At 44.1% G+C, this 21,588-nt stretch overlaps 1 protein-coding gene and 1 pseudogene across 1 annotated transcript in view; both read left to right on the top strand.

Moving 5' to 3' along the window:
- The window catches only part of LOC126092398 (sodium-dependent noradrenaline transporter-like), a 456,764-nt gene that overhangs the window by 9,473 nt on the left and 425,703 nt on the right, over window positions 1–21,588 (top strand). The gene's annotated exons all lie outside the window — the stretch shown is intronic.
- On the top strand, window positions 21,433–21,550 carry LOC126092972 (5S ribosomal RNA; annotated as a pseudogene).

Genomic DNA, 21,588 nt, shown 5'->3' with positions numbered 1-21,588 from the left:
GACTGTCGCCCACAATGCCGGATGATGCCTGTACAGCCTTTCTTCAGCGACAGGATTACAACGTACTTCCCCACACACAAGGCGCATGTCAGTGAGTTCTGCGAAACTGTACCGGTACTGCTCCATTGCACTGTACTGTACGTCTCTGAATAGCACTGAGTAATGAATGGGTCTGTCGTTGATTCGTAGCACGTTCTGTGATGGGATAGTGTACATACGATACAACAGAGCCACTTTACGGACAAGTAAAGTAGACAAAGCCTGCAAAATGAATTCCTAGTTATCAAGCTCGTCCTCCTTGTTTCCTTGCAAGAAATAAAGAACGCACATGTGAATAAACAGCACAGAACGTGTAAACTTCTACGCATGTTAGTTGTAAATAATTTGGAAAACAGTTGTGCTACACAAATCGGTAGACAAAGTTTACTTCCATATCTCCTTAAGTTGGCTACTCTGGCCCCAGGTTCCCAACCTCAAATTGTTCAGTGGAGCATCCTCTATGTCCTGTTAAATTTTTGCGCGCTCTTACGGAAACACCCTGTACGGCTTCGCAGACCATCTCTCCTGTTTGTCGGGCCATATGGGGAGGCGACAATCAGGTTGGTATCCCACCGGCGTCTGGTGCGTCCCCAGATACGTCTTCGCCCTAGAATCTGATTACTGGAGTAGAATTGTCTTCAGTGATGATACGTCTTCGCCCTAGAATCTGATTAATGGAGTAGAATTGTCTTCAGTGATGAGTCCCACTTAGAACTGAGCCCAGATGACCAGCGAAGGCGTGTCTGGAGACGCCCGGACAACCTGACTGTCACTCTCCATACGGCCCGACATTCAGGAGTGATTATCTGGCGTGCCATTTCTTTTCATAGGAGGACCCCTCTGGTTGTCATCAACGGCACACATACAGCACAGCAGTACGTCGACGACATTCTATGCCCCGTTTTACTGCCCTTCATGCCAAGCCATCCTGCACTTACATTTCAGCAATATAATGCCCGGTCATACATGGCTAGAGTTTCTACTGCTTGTCTTTATGGTGCTAAATCCTGCCTTTGCCAGCAAGGTCCCCGGATCTCTCCTCAGTTCAGAACATTTGGTGCATTATGGTCAGGGTCCTCCAACCAGCTCGGGATTTTGACGATCTAACGCGTCAGTTGGACGGAATTCGATACGATATCCCTCAGGAGGGCATCCAACAACTCTGTCAGTCAGTGTCTTCACCGTCCAGCGCATCCAAGAGGCAATGAAGGAAATAAAAGAAAGCTTCAAGAGTGGAATTAAAACGCATGGTGGAAGGACATCAGTGATAACATTCACTGGTGGATGCTATCCTCGGTAAAAATGAAGAATAATTGTATGACTTGTTGAAAGGAATGGAAAGTCTGGTGCAAGGGGGCCAAGATCTGGCATGGGAGTCATGCCCTGGTCCAAGTACCGTAGCGCTCGGCCTCAGTACCACCATGTCACGCTGTCCGAGGAGTGGGGAGAGAGGGAAACTGCGAACGCACTGCGTTTAAATGGCAATACAGTCGTACTGCACACGAATTGGTTTAATACTCCCTATTTTTCTACAACATAAATAATAAACGAAACAAATTTTCGATATTATTTAATTATTTATGGCGCTCTGAAGAAATAATATAATTTTTATTTGGGACAAATTGTCCTTATACGAAAGACGCAGACATTTTCACATATTTTCACACTCGAGTTGCCGGGTAAACGTGACTTATTTAGTTTCATAATCAAAAAAAGGCTTTCACACACTTATGTTTGTCGAAATATTGAAGCACTTGTGCAGCCTCTTTATTGAGACGTGGAAACTCCACCTGAGGAAACTAATGTAGACGTCCTGGACACTTTTAGCCTTAAAGGGATTTGTCTTTAAACGGGAATTACCTTGCAGATCAATCAGTTAAATCTGCGGGTGCACAAGCCACTTTCAACTCAAATAGCAAACGGCCTCGAAAACAGTAGTGAGTTTGGCAGTGTCCTCGAAATATTTAGGGAACTGTCTTTGTAATTCTTTCAAGACTGTAATGAATTCTTCAAACCTCATATTTTCTTTAATGGCAGTGGCCTTAGAGAAATGGACTGTGTTTGTCAGAACGTCTCCCTTCTAAAAACGCTATTTCCTTTTTAAATGCATCCCCATCAAATCAGAAAAAAAATGTTTCTCCCCTTACTGTGGACAGTATGCAGTCAAGTCCACTTAAAATTCGACGTCTGCAATATATTCCGGATGTTATAATTCTAGTTGCTGTACTCCTTTTACCTTCATAAATTCGATTTTTTTTTTTTTTGGGGGGGGGGGGGGGGCACTCTTCTGACTGGGTTAATGCAACCCGCCAGGAGTTCACGAGTTCCTCTCCTGTGCTAACCTCTTCATCTCAGAATAGCACTTGCAACCTATGTCCTCAATTATTTGCTGGATGTATTCCAATCTCTGTCTTCCTCTACAGTTTTTGCCCTCTACAGCTCCCTTTAGTACCATGGAAGTTATTCCCTCATGTCTTAACAGACGTCCCTTCTCCTTATCAGTGTTTTCCACGTATTCCGATCCTGCGCAGAACCTCCTCACTCCTAAGGTAAATTCGACAATAGCGAGTATTAAATCGAAAAATCGTTCCAGGCATGTTCCTTGACTTAACCAACGTACTTTACAATAATATATTAAGTCGCCATCTGTTCGTTCAGTTCCATCGAAAACTTTTGCAACTGACGCTGGACTTCAAAAAATTTAATATTCGTACTACCAGTTGCATCACGTGCTCTATGCTTGCAAATTTAACAAGAAGTGCCTCTTGATTACAGAACAATGAATACCCACTGTCCATTGTTGTAATTTTTTGCTCTGTAACTGCCAACTAAAACTTTAAATTCCTTCCGCGTGGTATTATAATGTCATTTCGTAGAAATTTTGCAGTACCCGTCGATTATGAGACTTCGTAATAGGTACTGAGAATTCTCATCCATCTCTTCTGTCATTCCCAATCATTTTTAAACGGATGTGATGATATATCGCGAGACTGCCTTGCCACTGGACCTGTGAACGTCCTTTATACTGCGAACAAAAAAGGAATGCTAAACAGCGCTGACACCGCGATTCAGCCGAACTGAAGAGTTGCGCTGACCGAGAAATCCCACACCGAAACATTCAACGAAATGTTGCACTGTTACGGATACTTCCTAGGAGGACCGAGCAAAGGCAAGTGACAGACAAGGTCTTGGTTGGCACGCGGTCCATACACGTTGCACGTGTGAAGTTTGGCACGCCGTGGCCAGCCCTGGCCCAGTGCGTACAAAATATGGATGGAGAGCAAACCGAAGAAAGAAGAAAGTATTGAAGAGTAGCCGAAATGATATCAATGGTAAACTAAATATCAAATCTGGGAACCACGAGGAAGACGAATTGAAGGATTTCTGCTACTTATGCGAAAAATAATGACGGGCGAAGTAAGTAAGACACAGAAAGTCGTGGCCAAAATAAGTTTTTCTAGTATCAAGCATCGGCCTTAATTTCTGAGATAGTCGACTGTGGGAAAACCGGAAAAGAAAGCATTTCAGATGTGGTGGCGTCACAGGATTTAGAAAATTAGGTTGAAATTAGGTGGACGATTACGGTAAGCATTGAGAAGGAACTCCGTACACTCGATAAAATGAGGAACGTGTGAGAAACGGCGACAAGGAAAAGAAACAGGGTGACAGGACATGCGCTAATAGCTTCCATGACACAGGGTCGCTCTAGAGGACAAAAAGTGAAAGGGAAGACACAGACTGGAATGTATCCAACTAATAATTGCTGACAATGGGTTCATGTGCTACAGTTAATGCAAACAGACGGGAACACCGTGAACACAATGCGAAGCAGACCCCGTTCAATTTATCGCCAGCGTCGGATGTGTTACCATTGAGTGAGGCGGAGTGCCCCACTAGTAAAGACTCTAAGCTGAAGATGCCACCAGTACAAAGCAACTGCCGCGCGGAGTGGTCGCGCGGTTTGAGGCGTCATGTCACGGACTGCGCGGCCCCTCCCGCCGGAGGTTCGTGTACTCCCTCAGGCATTGGTGTGTGTGTTGTTCTTAGCATAGTTAGTTTAAGTTAGTTTAAGTAGTGTGTAAGTCTAGGGACCGATGACCTAAGCAGTTTGGTCCCTTAGGAGTTCACACACATTTGAACATTTGAACAAAGCAAGGACAACTTCTTAGTCAGAAACGCGAAATGGTTCCAAATGTCTAACACTTCATGAAGAAAGAAGCTGTGTTAGGTGCTCCATTGAAACTGAAATCTAATCGAAATAAGTGCCCGAAGCAGCTGTTGTGTCGTTCCCTTCCTTTCGGAGAATCAAGAGAGACCAACTTGTTGAATCCTCGACATTTTCAGCATCACACAAGGAAAAGCCTATAAGATCTTGTAACGCCAGCTTAGATAGATAATAGGAGACCCGCTTTGAAGGATATTCGTAAACAGTTATAGAATTTAATAATTTTTTAAGGAAGTATAAACGTACTTCGTAAAAACTCTTCACACTCTAATATTGGTCTGGAAGAAGATGTTGGAGGTTCTTACGGAACAAAGCTATGGAGGACAAAACGAATAGCTTACCTAAAAGTTATCCGAGAGTATGTATATGAGCAAGACATGTTCACGCTTGTCACGAGCGTCGTACGGATGAAGTGGAAATTTGTCACAGGGTCTGTTGAAACCTTTTTCGAAAGGAAGCAGAATTATCATCAACAATGCTGGCGGGGAAGACGGTTTTTGTATCGAATGCCTACGTAAGGTTTATAACTGGCCAGAAAACAGGGGATTATCTCAACGACATGGACTTCTGAAATTATGAAAAGTGGCTCAGGGAAAGATAAATACTACCTCATTCTGTCCTCATATAGATAAAGCCCCTTACTACAATAAGCAACTGACAAGTGCTCCAACATCAAACTCCGCGATGGAGAGAAACGATGACCGGCTTAACAGAAAACGAAATTTCTTATCGCGAGGACATGCTGATATCCCAGTAGTATACATTCATCAGAATGAACAAAACAGGTCATATCAATTATAAAATAGTGTTACGACTTCCTCCATACAACCCAGAAATGAATCCTTTAGGGCTGACTGTGGGCAAGAGACAAGAACACAGTACCTGAACGTAATGTGACATTCAGAATTGGCACGATATCAAGACTTATATATGAAAAAATTACTTCCATACTGAAAGAAAACTGCAATAAACCCTGCAAGCACGTAAAGAAAACTGAAGAGCGCCATATTTCAAGTGGAGTTGCTGAGCCAAGCGCTGGAGATGATCACAAATATGGGTAGTGGTACAGACTAGAATAGTGATACAGATGGAAACAGCAGTGACTCCGCAAGTGAAGGTGACAGTGAGTCAGCTGTCACCACCAATGAAAGTGAAACAGGCACGGCTACTGAAAAAGAAAAAAACGTAGGATGGAGCATTTTCTAAATGTGTTTGGTGTATGGAAATAGTGACAGTCAAAAATCCATGAGGTTTACAGCTGAAACAGCAACCTGCCACAAGTGTGGTGCAACAAGATATATTTGGATCAAACTATGACCGGTTTCGGATTTCTGACAAATCCATCCTCAGATGGTTGTTACACGTTTCGTTGTTTTCTTGCTGGGGCCTCTTTTTGTATCCGTTATTGGTTTGCTACACTAAGATCGACAGATAATTTTTCTGTCTATCCTGTACAGCAAACTGTTGACGAATACAAAACGAAGCCCCAACGAAATATGTAGCAACCATCTGAAGGTGGATTTGTAAAAATATCCGAAACCGGCCATGCTTTGATCCAAATATACCTTGTGGAACTATACTTATGGCTGGTCGCTGTTTCAATTGTAAACCTTATAGTATCACAGCCACGGTTATTGACGTGTCAGTTTTTGATAAAATAGAGGAAAGATCCATAGTGTTAAGTCATACGCTGCACTGTGTTGTTTGTAATGTGCAGATGCGTCTGCAGTTAAGAATCTGTGAACGTCTTCTTAATAGTGAAGCTACTGTTTACGGCCAAACTGTACGTTTCACGTGGCTATGCAAGTAAAATAAACTGACTTACAAATAACTTCCGGGAATTCTGCGAGGTAATACTTTCAGCGACCCCCGATATTTCGGCGGGAGAACACCCCGCCATTTTCAAGGCAAACTGCAACGGACAGGCGACGTAGGCCTACATGAAAATTTAAAACCGCGGTTGTCGGACTGATGCAGGAAAGATAACACACACACTGAACGCTAGTGCCACCACAGATGACCAAAGTCAGAGTTATCGATAGACTATGAACTCGCAGGTGAGGTAGCATTGACTCTGTCCCTCTGTTTCTTGACAAGGGAAAGAGCCGGATTCCAAACAGTTTAAAAAAAAACCTCCATCCCTGTTAACGAGGTTGCTCGCTAATTTAATTTCAACTGCGTCCTTAACAACACTGTCCCAATAGCTGGACGTACATGCCAATATCTCGGTGTTATTATACAACATGGGGTGATCAGTATTGAAGCAATTTTCGGCAATAGCAGATCTACTCGGCTGCTGTAATCGTGTGTGCCGTTTATGCTCATTATATCGGTCCTCCACGGTCCTGATAGTTTGACCAATATATGCCATGCCGCAGCTACAAGAGATGCGATATACAACCGCCTTACGCAGACCATGATCATCCTTAACAGAACTCAAAAGCACTCTAATTTTAGATGGAGGTCGGAAAACACGTTTCACATCGTATTTACGTAAAATACAACCGATCTTGTTGGAAGTGTTTCCTACGTAAGGCAAAAAGGCAGTAGACTTAAGTGTCGACTCAGAATTATCATCAATCACCCGATGTACAGTTGGTCGATAGCGCAACGCACGTTCAATCTATCACTATAACCATTTTGACGAAACGTAACTTCAAGATGGGACAGCTCAGCTGAAAATATCTCAGCGTCGGAAATGACATGTGCCCTGTGTACCAAGGTACGAAGTACCCCTTCACGCTGAGCCGGCTGGTGACAACTATTAGCCTGTAAGTACAAGTCGGTGTACGTTTCTTGTAGACTGCATGTCCCAATGATCCATCATCCTTCCTCCTAACCAACACGTCAAGAAAGGGAAGGCAACCATCCTCTTCCACCACCATCGTAAAACGAATGTTCGGGTGGATCGAGTTCAGATGTTCTAGAAAGGCATTCAAATTCACCCTACCATGAGGCAAAACAACAAAGGTATCGTCAACATATCTAAAGAAACAGGCGGGTTTCAGAGGCGCCGACTCCAATTCCCGGAAGTTATTTGAAAGTTGTATACTCCAGGAGAAACTCAGGTAAACCCACTTACTTTCCTGTATGTATGCTCGTGCCGCCGGTAACGCCATCGCTCGTCCGCTACACTGCAATACCTCTTCCGCTCTCTTGCATCTCCTCTTCTGCGCATACGAGTGTCCTTCTCTGCGTGCATGAAGTGTACTCGTACATGAAGAGGTCAGAGAAGAGGTATTTATGGTGCAAATGGTTCAAATGGCTCTGAGCACTATGGAACTTAACATCCGAGGTCATCAGTCCCCTAGAACTTAGAACTACTTAAACCTAACTAACCTAAGGACATCACACACATCCATGCCCGAGGCAGGATTCGAACCTGCGACCGTAGCGGTCGCGCGGTTCCAGACTGCAGCGCCTAGAACCGCTCGGCCACTTCGGCCGGCGAGGAATTTATGGCGGGTCGCAGCAAACCAGTTAGAAGACTGACGAGAAAAATAAGACAGGCAGAGAGAAAAACCTTTCTATACTCCTGGAAATGGAAAAAAGAACACATTGACACCGGTGTGTCAGACCCACCATACTTGCTCCGGACACTGCGAGAGGGCTGTACAAGCAATGATCACACGCACGGCACAGCGGACACACCAGGAACCGCGGTGTTGGCCGTCGAATGGCGCTAGCTGCGCAGCATTTGTGCACCGCCGCCGTCAGTGTCAGCCAGTTTGCCGTGGCATACGGAGCTCCATCGCAGTCTTTAACACTGGTAGCATGCCGCGACAGCGTGGACGTGAACCGTATGTGCAGTTGACGGACTTTGAGCGAGGGCGTATAGTGGGCATACGGGAGGCCGGGTGGACGTACCGCCGAATTGCTCAACACGTGGGGCGTGAGGTCTCCACAGTACATCGATGTTGTCGCCAGTGGTCGGCGGAAGGTGCACGTGCCCGTCGACCTGGGACCGGACCGCAGCGACGCACGGATGCACGCCAAGACCGTAGGATCCTACGCAGTGCCGTATGGGACCGCACCGCCACTTCCCAGCAAATTAGGGACACTGTTGCTCCTGGGGTATCGGCGAGGACCATTCGCAACCGTCTCCATGAAGCTGGGCTACGGTCCCGCACACCGTTAGGCCGTCTTCCGCTCACGCCCCAACATCGTGCAGCCCGCCTCCAGTGGTGTCGCGACAGGCGGGAATGGAGGGACGAATGGAGACGTGTCGTCTTCAGCGATGAGAGTCGCTTCTGCCTTGGTGCCAATGATGGTCGTATGCGTGTTTGGCGCCGTGCAGGTGAGCGCCACAATCAGAACTGCATACGACCGAGGCACACAGGGCCAACACCCGGCATCATGGTGTGGGGAGCGATCTCCTACACTGGCCGTACACCACTGGTGATCGTCGAGGGGACACTGAATAGTGCACGGTACATCCAAACCGTCATCGAACCCATCGTTCTACCATTCCTAGACCGGCAAGGGAACTTGCTGTTCCAACAGGACAATGCACGTCCGCATGTATCCCGTGCCACCCAACGTGCTCTAGAAGGTGTAAGTCAACTACCCTGGCCAGCAAGATCTCCGGGTCTGTCCCCCATTGAGCATGTTTGGGACTGGATGAAGCGTCGTCTCACGCGGTCTGCACGTCCAGCACGAACGCTGGTCCACCTGAGGCGCCAGGTGGAAATGGCATGGCAAGCCGTTCCACAGGACTACATCCAGCATCTCTACGATCGTCTCCATGGGAGAATAGCAGCCTGCATTGCTGCGAAAGGTGGATATACACTGTACTAGTGCCGACATTGTGCATGCTCTGTTGCCTGTGTCTATGTGCCTGTGGTTCTGTCAGTGTGATCATGTGATGTATCTGACCCGAGGAATGTGTCAATAAAGTTTCCGCTTCCTGGGACAATGAATTCACGGTGTTCTTATTTCTATTTCCAGGAGTGTATTTTGTATAGAGGTGCATTTATACTTCTGAGCCAAAAAAATTATGACCACTGCCCTCCACGATGTTGGATGCCTCGTGGTGGTGCTGCGGGACGTGACGCGGTAATAAGAGAATGCAAGTCGAAGAGAGACGAAGGTACGGGCCGAAAATGTGGAAAGCCACTGATCCAAGCGGTTTTGACAAAGAGCACATTAATGTGGTGCAGCGGCTGGAAATGAGAATCTCTGAAACGGCGAAGCTGGTCTCCTGTTGGCGTACTATTCTGAGCACCTATGGAATGTGGTTGAAGGATGGTGAAATAACGAGTAGGCCGTACGGTATTGGACGACCACGTCTCACGACAAAACGCAGAGGTCGGACGATCCCCCACTGTATAATCCAGGATAGGCAGCGATCTGTGGTAGAGTTACGAAAGAGTGCAAAACTTGTGCAGGCATAAGTTTATCGGAGCACATTATTGAACATGGAGTCTGCCCCGATAGCTGAGTGGTCAGCGTGACGTATTGCCGTCCTATGGACCCGGGTTCGATTCCCGGCTGGGTCGGTGATTTTCTCAGCTCAGGGACTGGGTCTTGTGTTGTCTTCATCATCATTTCATCCCCATCCGGCGCGCAGGTCGCCCAATGTGGCGTCGAATGTAATAAGACCTGCACCAAGGTGGCCGGACCTGCCCTGTACGGGGCCTCCCGGCCAATGACGCCAAACGGTCATTTCCATTTCCATTGAACATGGAGCTCCACATCACGTGACCGCCTAGGTCATCCTGTGTTGACCTAACGACATCGTCAGCTATGATTGCAGTGGGCACAGCATCGCTGAGTTTTCACCGTGGATCGATAGAGATGTGTAACCTGTCGAATGGATCGTATTTCTTGTTACACCAGGTTTTGGTTTGGTCCTTACACGCCGTCGTCCAGGGGAATGGCTGCGCAAAACATGCACCGCGCCACATATGCGGACCGGTGTGGGCAGAATTGTGCTGTGGCGTACTTTGTGTTGCGCTTCCATGGAATCTTTTATGGTAATCCAAAGCATCGAGATAGCAGTAAACTACGTGAACATTAATGCAGACCACCTGCATCTCTTCATACCTGGAGTCTCACTCTAAGGCGATGACATCTTCCAGCAGAATCCTGCTACAGTGCATTGAGGGGCATTATAGTGAACTCACACTGATGTCACGACCAGCAAATGTGCCTGATTTGTACCAGCTGGAACACATACTGGGAGCCAGCTGTGTGCCCGGAAACCACCATCCCTTAATTTGCGGGATTTGCTTGGCCTGCGCGTAGACAAATGATGCCGAATACTTCTGGAATCCTGTTAAGGACATGTCTAATCCATGCCTTACAGGACCTCTGCTGTACAGCGTTTGAAAAGCGGAACAACACGTTACTAAACAGGTGGTCAATAGTGCTTTGGTTCATCGGTGTACACGTTACTTCCCATTCTCATTTGGGTGCCGGCCCCTCCCGGTGAGGGGCGGCGGCGCTCTCTTTTACGAGATGCTCAAAATTCTGTAGTCAGCCAGAAAGCGATGGAGAACATACTGACCGTAGTTTCCAGTCTGCAAGTCGACATTCTTGTCTTGCCCACTGAAAGAAATATTGTCGTGCGCGATTAGCCGTGCGGTCTATGGCGCTGCAGTCATGGACTGTGCGGCTGATCCCGGCGGAGGTTCGAGTCCTCCCTCGGGCATGGGTGTGTGTGTTTGTCCTTAGGATAATTTAGGTTAAGTAGTGTGTAAGCTTAGAGACTGATGACCTTACCAGTTAAGTCCCATAAGATTTCACACACATTTGAACATTTTGAACAAAGAAATATTTATATTCTCTGTTTACTCAGCGGGATCGGGAATTATGATTATAAATGAAAATTTTGAGTTCTAGTTCAAAGATATATATTTGACAAACTTTCACAGGCACAGCTTAGTAATATTATTTATAATGATAATACTAATAATAAATATAATATCTCTATTATAAAAAGCACTAAGACCAGTTCAGAGGCGACCTCTACGGTAAGTTCCCATTAAATGATCTTTCGCCCTCACTTCTGATAACCAAAGTTAGTTGCCCGCCACAGAATTGGAAAATAAAGCCACCACTTGCCAGGCGGTTTTGTTAACATTATGGGCGACACACTAACAGTTACTTCCGTGAAATCTAAGTGATCTAGGACGGTGTGCAGTCCTCGCGAGTTCACTTCCTATTGGAGCCAAAAACATACGTTTAGTGGCAGCCTAGCTGTCACGTCACCCGAGGCAGCGCGTGAGCCAGTGATTTGCTGACGCAGACCGTATGGTACCTGGGTGCGAAGTGAAGTTAAGTGAGTGCATCTCAGGCTATATTTATATACGGGCGCAGCGGACGGCCAAGAGACCACCTGCCGTCATCCGCTCTATGCCCCGGTAGCAGCCTGTAAATGGCCGCTTTCGCACACATAATATTGTATAGAACTGTTGTGTATCAATTTAGAATCTTCGTAATTTTTGTATGAATAGAATTAAGGTAGCTATAATCACAGAAAAAGTTTTAGCTCGCCTGCATTTAAACTTTGCCGTCTAGAATTTTTAGAACGGAACTGACAGTAAAATATGACCTCTGAACTACAGCTTTAAGAAACTTTGTATTGATTGTTACTTACATCAAAGTCTTAAACCTTGTTATAGCTCTATTTTTAATAGGTTTCATCAGGTGCTGTAATCAAAACTTTCTATCATTAATATAAATGATACTTAATGTATAACAAATAAGGACCTCTTTAGAATAAGATTTTCACTCTGCAGCGGAGTGTGCGCTGATATGAAACTTCCTGGCAGATTGAAACTGTGCGCCGGACCGAGACTCGAACTCGGGGGACCTTCGCCTTTCGCGGGCAAGTGCTCGACCGAGCCCCCAGTTCGAGTCTCGGTCCGGCACACAGTTTTAATCTGCCAGGAAGATTCAAGGACCTCTTCGTTCCAGATTTAGTTTTCAGTAAATTACTCGGAAACTATTAGAGGCAGTTTAATGGGGTCACACACTGTTTTTATATCGAACTGAGGCTTCATACATTTTTTTTCCTTTTTTTTTTTTTGCTTTCCAGCTTTATTATTTAGTACCACTTGTCTTTCGTAAAAGCGTGGATTCAGACTAAAATTTTGTTTCGATCAAGTTGATACTTGTAACAATTGATTTCGGCATACATTTGCACATTCTGAACAGTTTTTTGCTTTCTTGCTTTATTATTTAGCGCAACTTGTTTTTTTATTTAAAATCGTGTATTTTGGAGAGATAGTCATCTGATTTGACAGTTTAAACGTTAATTTACTGAAGCATATGTTGACAAAGTTTGTTAAAGCTACTCTAATTTTTAATTTCATTCATAAATTATGGCACAATACTTGTGAGCTACGCACAGACGCGTTACGGTGACGTGGCGCTACTAGCAGTGAGCGGGGTAAGTCACGGCACACTAGGTCGCCTCTGTATCTTTCAAACGATACAGCGCTTATTTCGCCACACCGGTGTGTCTCGTTACGACAGCTTTGGCCGCTCCTAGTACACACAGGTTGTGCCCGTAACTGCAGAGCTCGTAGCCCGCTGCGGCGCCAAGGCAGGCCGGAATCACGAGCCGGACGCATTTGTCCAGTGAATGGAGGCGGCGCGGGCGATAATGAAGGCCGGCTCGCTTTCACCCCGTCAGCCCCCGGAAGGCGGCAGTAATAGGCCATTCCGGCGCCCCGGAACGACCCCATACGTGCGCCCATCACCCATCGGCATGCAAACGGCCCACAATTTGGACGCCCCTGGACTCCGTCCGCTCTTTTCTGGCGTCCGGCGTCGCCGGCAGCGAAGACGGCGAGACGCTTCCGTCCCATGGCACAGCCGTCTCGGTATTTACTAAGGTGATTATCACCGGCTAACTAATCACTCTCTCCTGTTGCGAAACCTCCCTCGTCTCAGGACAATTTCTGGCTAGAAGCGATACATACAACACTCTCGCCATCCTATCCGTATTCCCCGTTCTCATAAGCTGTCTCGCGATCGACTAGCCTCCTCATTCGACGCAAAATTAACCATTCTCCACGAGTGTGCCCGATAAGGGCGTAACAACAGCACGGAATATTGCGTGTTTAGAAAAGGAAGGGGGGGGGGGGGGGGGAAACAAAAGCTTTGCTTGACAAAACAATGTAATCTACATCTACAGCTACATATATATTCCTCAAGACACCGTACGGTGCGTGCCGTAGGGTCCCTACTACCACTACTTGTCATTTCCTTTCCTGTTGCAAATAGAGCAACGAAAAATCTGCCTATATGCCTCCGTATGAGCCCTCCTTTCTCGCATTTTATCTTCGTGGTCCTTAGGCGCAATGAGTGTTGGCAGCAGTAGAATCGTTCGGCAGTCAGTTTCAAATGCGGGTTCTCTCAATTTTCTCAATAGTGTTTCGCGAAAACAACGTCGCCTTTCCTCCAGGCATCCCCCTTTGAGTTCTCGAAGCATCTCCGTAACACTTACGTTTTGTTCGAACCTAGCAGTGACAATTGCAGCAGCCCGCCTCGGAATTTCTTTGATGTCTTCCTTCAATCCGACCTGGTACGGATCCCAAACCCTCCAGCAGCACTCAAGAATGGTCGCATCAGCGTCCTATATCCAATCTCCTTTACATATGAACCACTCTTTCCCAAAATTCTCCCAATAAACCGAAGTCGATCATTCACCTTCCCTACCACAGTTCTCACATGCTCGTTCCGCCTCGTATCGCTTTGCAACGTAAGTGACTCGACATTGTCAAGCAGGGCACTTGTAACACTGTACCCGAACGTTACAGGTTTGATCTTCCGGATAATCCATATTAACTTACATTTTTACACATTTAGGACTAGCTACCATTCATCTCACCAACTGGAAATTTTGTCTAAGTCGTCTTGTATCTTCCTACAGTCACTCAACTTCGACACCTTACCGTACACCGTAGCATCATCAGCAAACAATTGCAGATTGCTGCCCACCCCCTTCACCACATCATTTATGTATACAGAGAACAACAGCGGTTCTATCACACTTGCCTGGGGCTCTCCTGACGAAACTCTTGTCTCTGACGAACGCTTGCCATTGACGACAACATACCGGGTTCTGTTACTTAATAAGTCTTCGAACAACTCACATATCTGTGAACTTATTCCATACGCTCGAACCTTCGTTAAATTGACTATAAAATAGCACATGTTCATGATAAGAACATAGAGATGAAACAAATTTTTTGAAAATAAAACTTTCAAATTTTTGTAAAATTATTTGTCTGAAAGTGGAAAACAAAATAGATCAAAGAGACGTCTGACACACCTTTGAATGAAGCTAGAATTTTAAAAAGTACTAGCGGATATTTGGTGTCCATGTTTCGCAGCATCATTCAGAAATACGTCTAATATATCTCTGATCTGTTTCTTTACTTTTAGACCAATCATTTTCTTCAAAACTTGTTTTTATTTTCAAGTTTTATTCAGAAAGCATGAAATATATATTTGACACTCCATTTACGTAGCTAAAAGTACCTGTTTATGAAATATTTCAATTTTCCCTCAAATCGCTACTTAAGCTTTCATTAATTACCCTGATTATTTTCAAGTAATTACTTTTTTTTACAAACCTATAATTCACAATGGACCCTCCGATACCTCATTTGTCCACTTCCCACTCTTCGTTTGCCTATGCGGATTCGAACAAAAATCAATTCTGTAACTTTCTCTCAATTCACTAATTAAGTATTTATTAATTACCCAGTTTACACACAAGCAATTACTTTCTTTCCGAAACTAGACGTTACTCTGATCAATTTGATATCCATTTGTCCATTTCCCAATCTGTGCTCCGTTGAAACATCTGCCCAAAAAGTTTGCAAATTGACGAATATCCATGTAGTCTTGGTTATGGTGCTTCTGATTGAATGATGTATCATTTGGCATACAAGATAGTCACACTTACTTACATTATTTCTCCTGATAAACTTTCACCGAAAAAAACCACCTGTTAAATTTGTTACTCTTCCGAGATTGTCATGCTGGTAAACAGAACTGGTTTAGGTAATGCAATCTTTTGCAAGATACCATTATTTGTGTTCCCTTCACAGAGTAATATTTCAAATCTTTCATGCTGTCGCCACTAAGTTTTACTTCATTAGTTGAAGACCTCCCTTTTTGTGATGTTCATATATATGAACACCATCTGGTCCCAAGGTAGGTGATGTAAGCTGGGTTGACTACCTTAAGACGCACGAAACACTTTTTGGCCCATTTTTGCTTTGTCCATCCTGTAAAGACAATTAGTTTACTTAAATTTGTCACCATTTTGTGTTGATAGTGTAGCAGACCTACTATAGTTTGTGATTCATAAACACAGTATGTTGTTACAGTTGAAAGCGACTATTTTATTGTTATTGCTACATTTAGTCAAGATATGCAGTGACCCACTAACTCTTTAGTTATGGCGAGATCTCCTCTTAGTCCAGTATGCTCCCATCCTGGCGCTATGGGTGTTTTCTCTACATGGGTCCATTTCATTGCAATTTCCAGACGCACTTTTACTTCTGTTAGTGCCAGGAGAGAACGTCATGTTCTGATTAACTTTTTTTGCTGGTCCTGTTCTGAATATAGTTGTGGTCAATTTCTAGGTGCTCTACGTCTCTCCTGACTTGCTTTATCCACTTGGCATAAATCGTTTTTCCTCTTTAGACAGTGCTGAGAAATTTTGACGTGAGTCTCCTATTGTCCTCCTTTTTGTGTTCTTTTATCGGAACCATCGTCTTTCTCAGAATTTTTCTGTTCTTTAGTTCTACGTCATGTCCATAATGTCCCGCTATCATTTCAAAAAATCATAATATGGAAACTATTAGAGACAGAGCATTGTCTTTTGTTATATAAAGTATAGCGTCTGTCAAAGTTTTTTCTGTTGTGCCAGAATTTCAGCATGTGCCCCATTCGTAGGACATGGAGGCGATATTCGAGTTCTTCCCAGCATTCCAGCATCAACAGTTCTGATTCCTTCATAGATTTGTATCATTTTGTATTATCGCGAAATAGGGGAGAGACTGTCACGCATATGATACACGAGATGGAGTGGCATTCATTAAAACAAAGCCGCTTTCCGTTGCACCAGGATCTTTCCACGAAGTTTAGTCGCACACTTTTGCTTAGGAATGTGTCCGACTGCTTAGCTGAGTAACCTCTTTGCCTGCCGTGCAACTGGCCTGAGTTCGATTCCCGGCCGAGTGGAGATTTTCTCCGCCCGTGGACTGAGTGTTGTGCTGTCATCATCATCATCTCCGAAGCGCAAGTCGTCCAATGTGACGTCATCTGAAATACGACACGGTGGTCGAACTTCCTCGAAAAGGGCCTCACGGCCAACAATGCCATAATTTCTTTTTTTCGCGAGAATGCGAAAATATTTTGTTAGCACCCACCTACATAGGGAGAAATGATCATTTCAAAAAAATCAGAGAAATCGGACTACACACGGAAAGATTTAAGTGTTCGTTTAACCAGCGCTCCGTTCGAAATTGGGAAGGTAGAGAAATAGCTTGAAGGTTGCTCTGTGAATACTCTACTAGGCTGTTAATTGTGATCTACGGAGTAGTCATGTAGGGTAAACTTTCTATAAAAATTTTCCCGTTTGTCAGAGAACTGAATATATTGGTTTCGGAAAGCTTTCTCCTCCACGTAACGTGTACTTTAGGTGTCGTATTCAATGACTCATTGTTGGTTGAGCCTGTGCTGCGCATGTAAACAGCGTCGTGAAATAAAACTTTAAACTTTACGATAATGAAAATCTGAAATAAAGAAAATGAATCTAATTAAATGCAAAAGAAAACTAATTGTGTTTTCAGTGAAAACTATATGACTAAAATTCAGTACCGAAGCACATTATGAACGATGAATGATACGGAGTGCAATATACACAAAAATACTCGGAAGCAAATAGCTGACCAATACACTTCACTAAAAATTAATGTACTTGCTAGCACGACTCCTGACAATACTGACTACATACTATTTGAACAAGAATGTAAGGTGAGATCTCTCCTGAAATAAAAGTGATTAGCTTCTTGCTCAGCGTGCTGTTTTAATGTCTCAAGTACTGATGTTCTCGGAAGCAAATACAAATCAGCAGATGCAGCAGCTACAGGAAAATAGTCTACTCTAAAACCTTTTTATCAAAAACAGTCTTTTGCTTCACGTGGCTTAAGGTGAAAAGCACACACGATAAAATTTGAAAGCTGTGCTATAAATCACGGAGATGGGTCTTACTTTAAAAGAAAATCGCTTTTGAGAAATCTAACTCTGATTACTAAGGAAAACACAGCACAACGTAAGAAGACTAACAATTACAAAACTCTCTCATTAAAAACATACCTTTAAAATTGCTCCAAAATCTTCTCTATTGACATAAATAACGAGAAAGTATTAAATGAATTTCCATCTACATAATAAAGTATTCCAGATAGGTTCTACCAGTTTCACAATAACAGATCTCATTCTCTAAGAAAACTCAACTGCGGGTTACTATGCCTCAAATAAGAATCTCCTATTGCTGCATTATTGAGTAACAAGTCAACCACAGATAAAACTAAACGGAGTCAAGGACCTTATTCACTACTCCTACAGTGCTCTCAATCATCTTTGCGCCAGTACAGTAAAGGCGAATTATTTACAATAGAAGAAAACATACGAGAAAATTATAAGTGCAGCAAACCTTGTTGTGGTGGTCTTCAGTCCTGAGACTGGTTTGATGCAGCTCTCCATGCTACTCTATCCTGTGCAAGCTTCTTCATCTCGCAGTACCTACTGCAACCTACATCCTTCTGAATGTGCTTAGTGTATTCATCTCTTGGTCTCCCTCTACGATTTTTACCCTCCACGCTCCCCTCCAATACTAAATTGGTGATCCCTTGATGCCTCAGAACATGTCCTACCAACCGATCCCTGCTTCTAGTCAGTTGTGCCACAAACTGCCCTTCTCCCCAATTCTGTTCAATACATATTCACCTTAATTCTGTTCACTATTAGTTATGTGATCTACCCCTCTAATCTTCAGCACGCTTCTCTAGCAACGTATTTCAAAAGCTTCTATTCTCTTCTTGTCCAAACTATTTATCGCCCATGTTTCACTTCCACACATCACTACACTCCATACAAATACTTTCAGAGACGACTTACTGACACTTAAATCTATACTCGATGTTAACAAATTTCCTTCCCATTGCCAGTCTACGTTTTATATCCTCTCTACTTCGACCATCATCAGTTATTTTGCTCCCCAAATAGCAAAACTCCTTTACTGCTTTAAGCGTCTCACTTCCTAATCTAATTCCCTCAGCATCATCCGACTTAATTCGGCTACATTCCATTATCCTCGTTTTGCTTTTGTTAATGTTCATCTTATATCCTCCTTTCAAGACACTGTCCATTACGTTCAACTGCTCTTCCAAGTCCTTTGCTGTCTATGACATAATTACAATGTCATCAGCGAACCTCAAAGTTTTTATTTCTTCTCCATGGATTTCAATACCTACTCCGAATTTTTCTTTTGTTTCTTTTACTGCATGCTCAATATACAGATTGAATAACATCAGGGAGACGCAACAACCCTGTCTCACTCCCTTCCCAACCACTGCTTCCCTTTCATGTCCCTCGACTCTTATAACTGCCATCTCGTTTCTGTACAAATTGTAAATAGCCTTTCGCCTCCTATATTTTACCCCTGCCACCTTCAGAATTTGAAGAGAGTGTTCCAGTCAGCATAGTCAAAAGCTTTCTCTAAGTCTACAAATGCTAAAAACGTGGGTTTGCCTTTCCTTAATCAATTTTCTAAGATAAGTCGTAGGGTCAGTATTGCTTCACGTGTTCCAACATTGCTACGGAATCCAACCTGCTCTTCCCCGAGGTCGGCTTCTACCAATTTTTCCATTCGTCTATAAAGAATTCGCGTTAGTATTATGCAGCCGTGGCTTATTAAACTGATAGTTCGGTAATTTTCACATCTGTCAACACTTGCTTTCTTTGGGATTGGAATTATTATATTCTTCTTGAAGTCTGAGGGTATTTCGCCTGTCTCATACATCTTGCTCACCAGATGGTAGAGTTTTGTCAGGACTGGCTCTCCCAAGGCTAATGGGATGTTGTCTACTCCCGGTGCCTTGTTTCGGCTTAGGCCTTCAGTGCTCTGTCAAACTCTTCACGCAGTATCATATCTCCCATTTCATCTTCATCTACATCCTCTTCCATTTCCATAATATTGCCCTTAAGTACATCACCCTTGTACAGACCCTCTATATACTCCTTCCACCTTTCTGCTTTCCCTTTTTTGCTTAGAACTGGGATTCCATCTGAGCTCTTGATATTCATACAAGTAGTTCTCTTTTCTCCAAAGGTCTGTTTAATTTTCCTGTAGGTAGTATCTATCTTACTCCTCGTGAGATAAGCCTCTACATCCTTACATTTGTCCTCTAGCCATCCCCGCTTAGTCATTTTGCATTTGCTGTCGGTCTCATTTTTGAGACGTTTGTATTCCTTTTTGCCTGCTTAATGTACTGCATTTTTATATTTTCTCCTTTCATCAATTAAATTCAATATTTCTTCCGTTACCCAAGGACTTCTACTAGTCCTCTTCTTTTTACCTACTTGATCCTCTGTTGCCTTCACTACTTCATCCCTCAAAACTACCCATTCTTCTTCTACTATATTTCTTTTCCCCATTCCTGTCAATTGTTCCCTTATGCTCTCCCGGAAACTCTGTACAACCTCTGGTTTAGTCAGTTTATCCAGATCCCATCTCCTTAAATTCCCACCTTTTTGCAGTTTTTTCAGTTTTAATATACAGTTCATAACCAAAAGATTGTGGTCAGAGTCCACTTCTGCCCTTGGAAATGTCTTACAATTTAAAACCTTACCATTACATAATCTATCTGATACCTTCTAGTATCTCTAGGCTTTTTTTTCATGATCCTTGAACCAAGTGTTAGCTATGACTAAGTTATTGTCTGTGCAAAATTGTACCAGGTGGCTTCCTCTTTCATTTCTTGCCCCCAATCCATATTCACCTACGACGTTTCCTTCTCTCCTTTTTAACGTAACCCCTCAAAAATAAGCCTAATGGAGTGACGCCCGAGGTATGGTGTGAGGCGGGGGCGGGGGGGGGGGGGGCACGCGATTGTACCATCTCCAATCACCACGTTACAGGAAATGTGTCATTCAGCTCATCCCACATGTTCAAAGTTGAACGAGAATATGCACCGTTATGCTGGAAGACGATAGATGGATGTACCTGCTCGATAGGCTGTAGCGGGAACTGTTCGAGCATCATGTCCAGGTAAACATATCCCGTTATCGTTCTCTCTTCAGGCGATCACGGATGTGTTCAAGTATATTGTGTGGGTTTTCTGAGCGCTAAATCTTAATGTTGTGACGATTCACAAGTCAAGAAACGTGGGAAGTTACTTAGTCTGAGAACAGGTGCTTTTTAGTGTCTCTGTCAGCACCTATGGAGGCCAGTATGGGACACGCGAATGCGTACCGCAGGGGACGATAGTTTGGCTGCAGTGCTCGGACCATTTGCACTTAGTGCACAGGGAGGTATAACCACTTAAGTGTCACTTTATGGACAGCTGATTTTGCTTCTGCAATTCTCTTGATGCACGACGAGTTGACTTCTGGGTGCTGCGTTGAAATGCGGTTTATACCCAGTGAACACTTGACTGAGACAAAAGGGGGTGGGGGCCTGTCCACATCAAGGAAGGTCTGTAAAATAGCCTCCTCTTTAGTTTTTTTAACCATCTCGTTGTGCTTATTTTCGCCAGTTGTGCCATTCCACAGTGGCGTCGATAATATCTCTGTACCGCTGTCACAGATTTGGATTCTGCACACGAGATGATATATTGCGCCTTCTCCTAGTCTGTCACCATTTTGATACACTCCAAGACAGAGATGTGCCAAATCACAAACGTAAAAATTTCTCAGAGCAGCTAAACGTTTTACAACAAACCACCATCTTTATCTCTAATAGTTTCCTAGTTATGATTTTTTGAAAAGATAGCGACACTTTGTCCCTTTCTTATCACGTCTAGGCATCCCGGAACCTACACTTCCGAAGGTCTGACCACGCGGTGTTGTAGAGTCTGAGTTTTATCTTGAGGGAAAGAGATTTAGAATTGCGAATGTTCTTACAGAGATGATAGGGCAACAGCCTTGCCACAGTGGATACACCGGTTCCCGTCAGATCGCCGAAGTTAAGCACTGTTGGGCGTGGCCGGCACTTGGATGGGTGACCATCCGGGCCGCCATGCGCTGTTGCCATTTTTCGGGTTGTGATGCCAATGAGGGGCTACTCGACC

Source organism: Schistocerca cancellata, chromosome 7 (genome assembly GCF_023864275.1).
Source record: "Schistocerca cancellata isolate TAMUIC-IGC-003103 chromosome 7, iqSchCanc2.1, whole genome shotgun sequence".
Classification (NCBI taxonomy): domain Eukaryota; kingdom Metazoa; phylum Arthropoda; class Insecta; order Orthoptera; family Acrididae; genus Schistocerca; species Schistocerca cancellata.
Note: the sequence above shows the minus strand (reverse complement) of the source record. Positions and strands in the feature narration are given on the sequence as shown.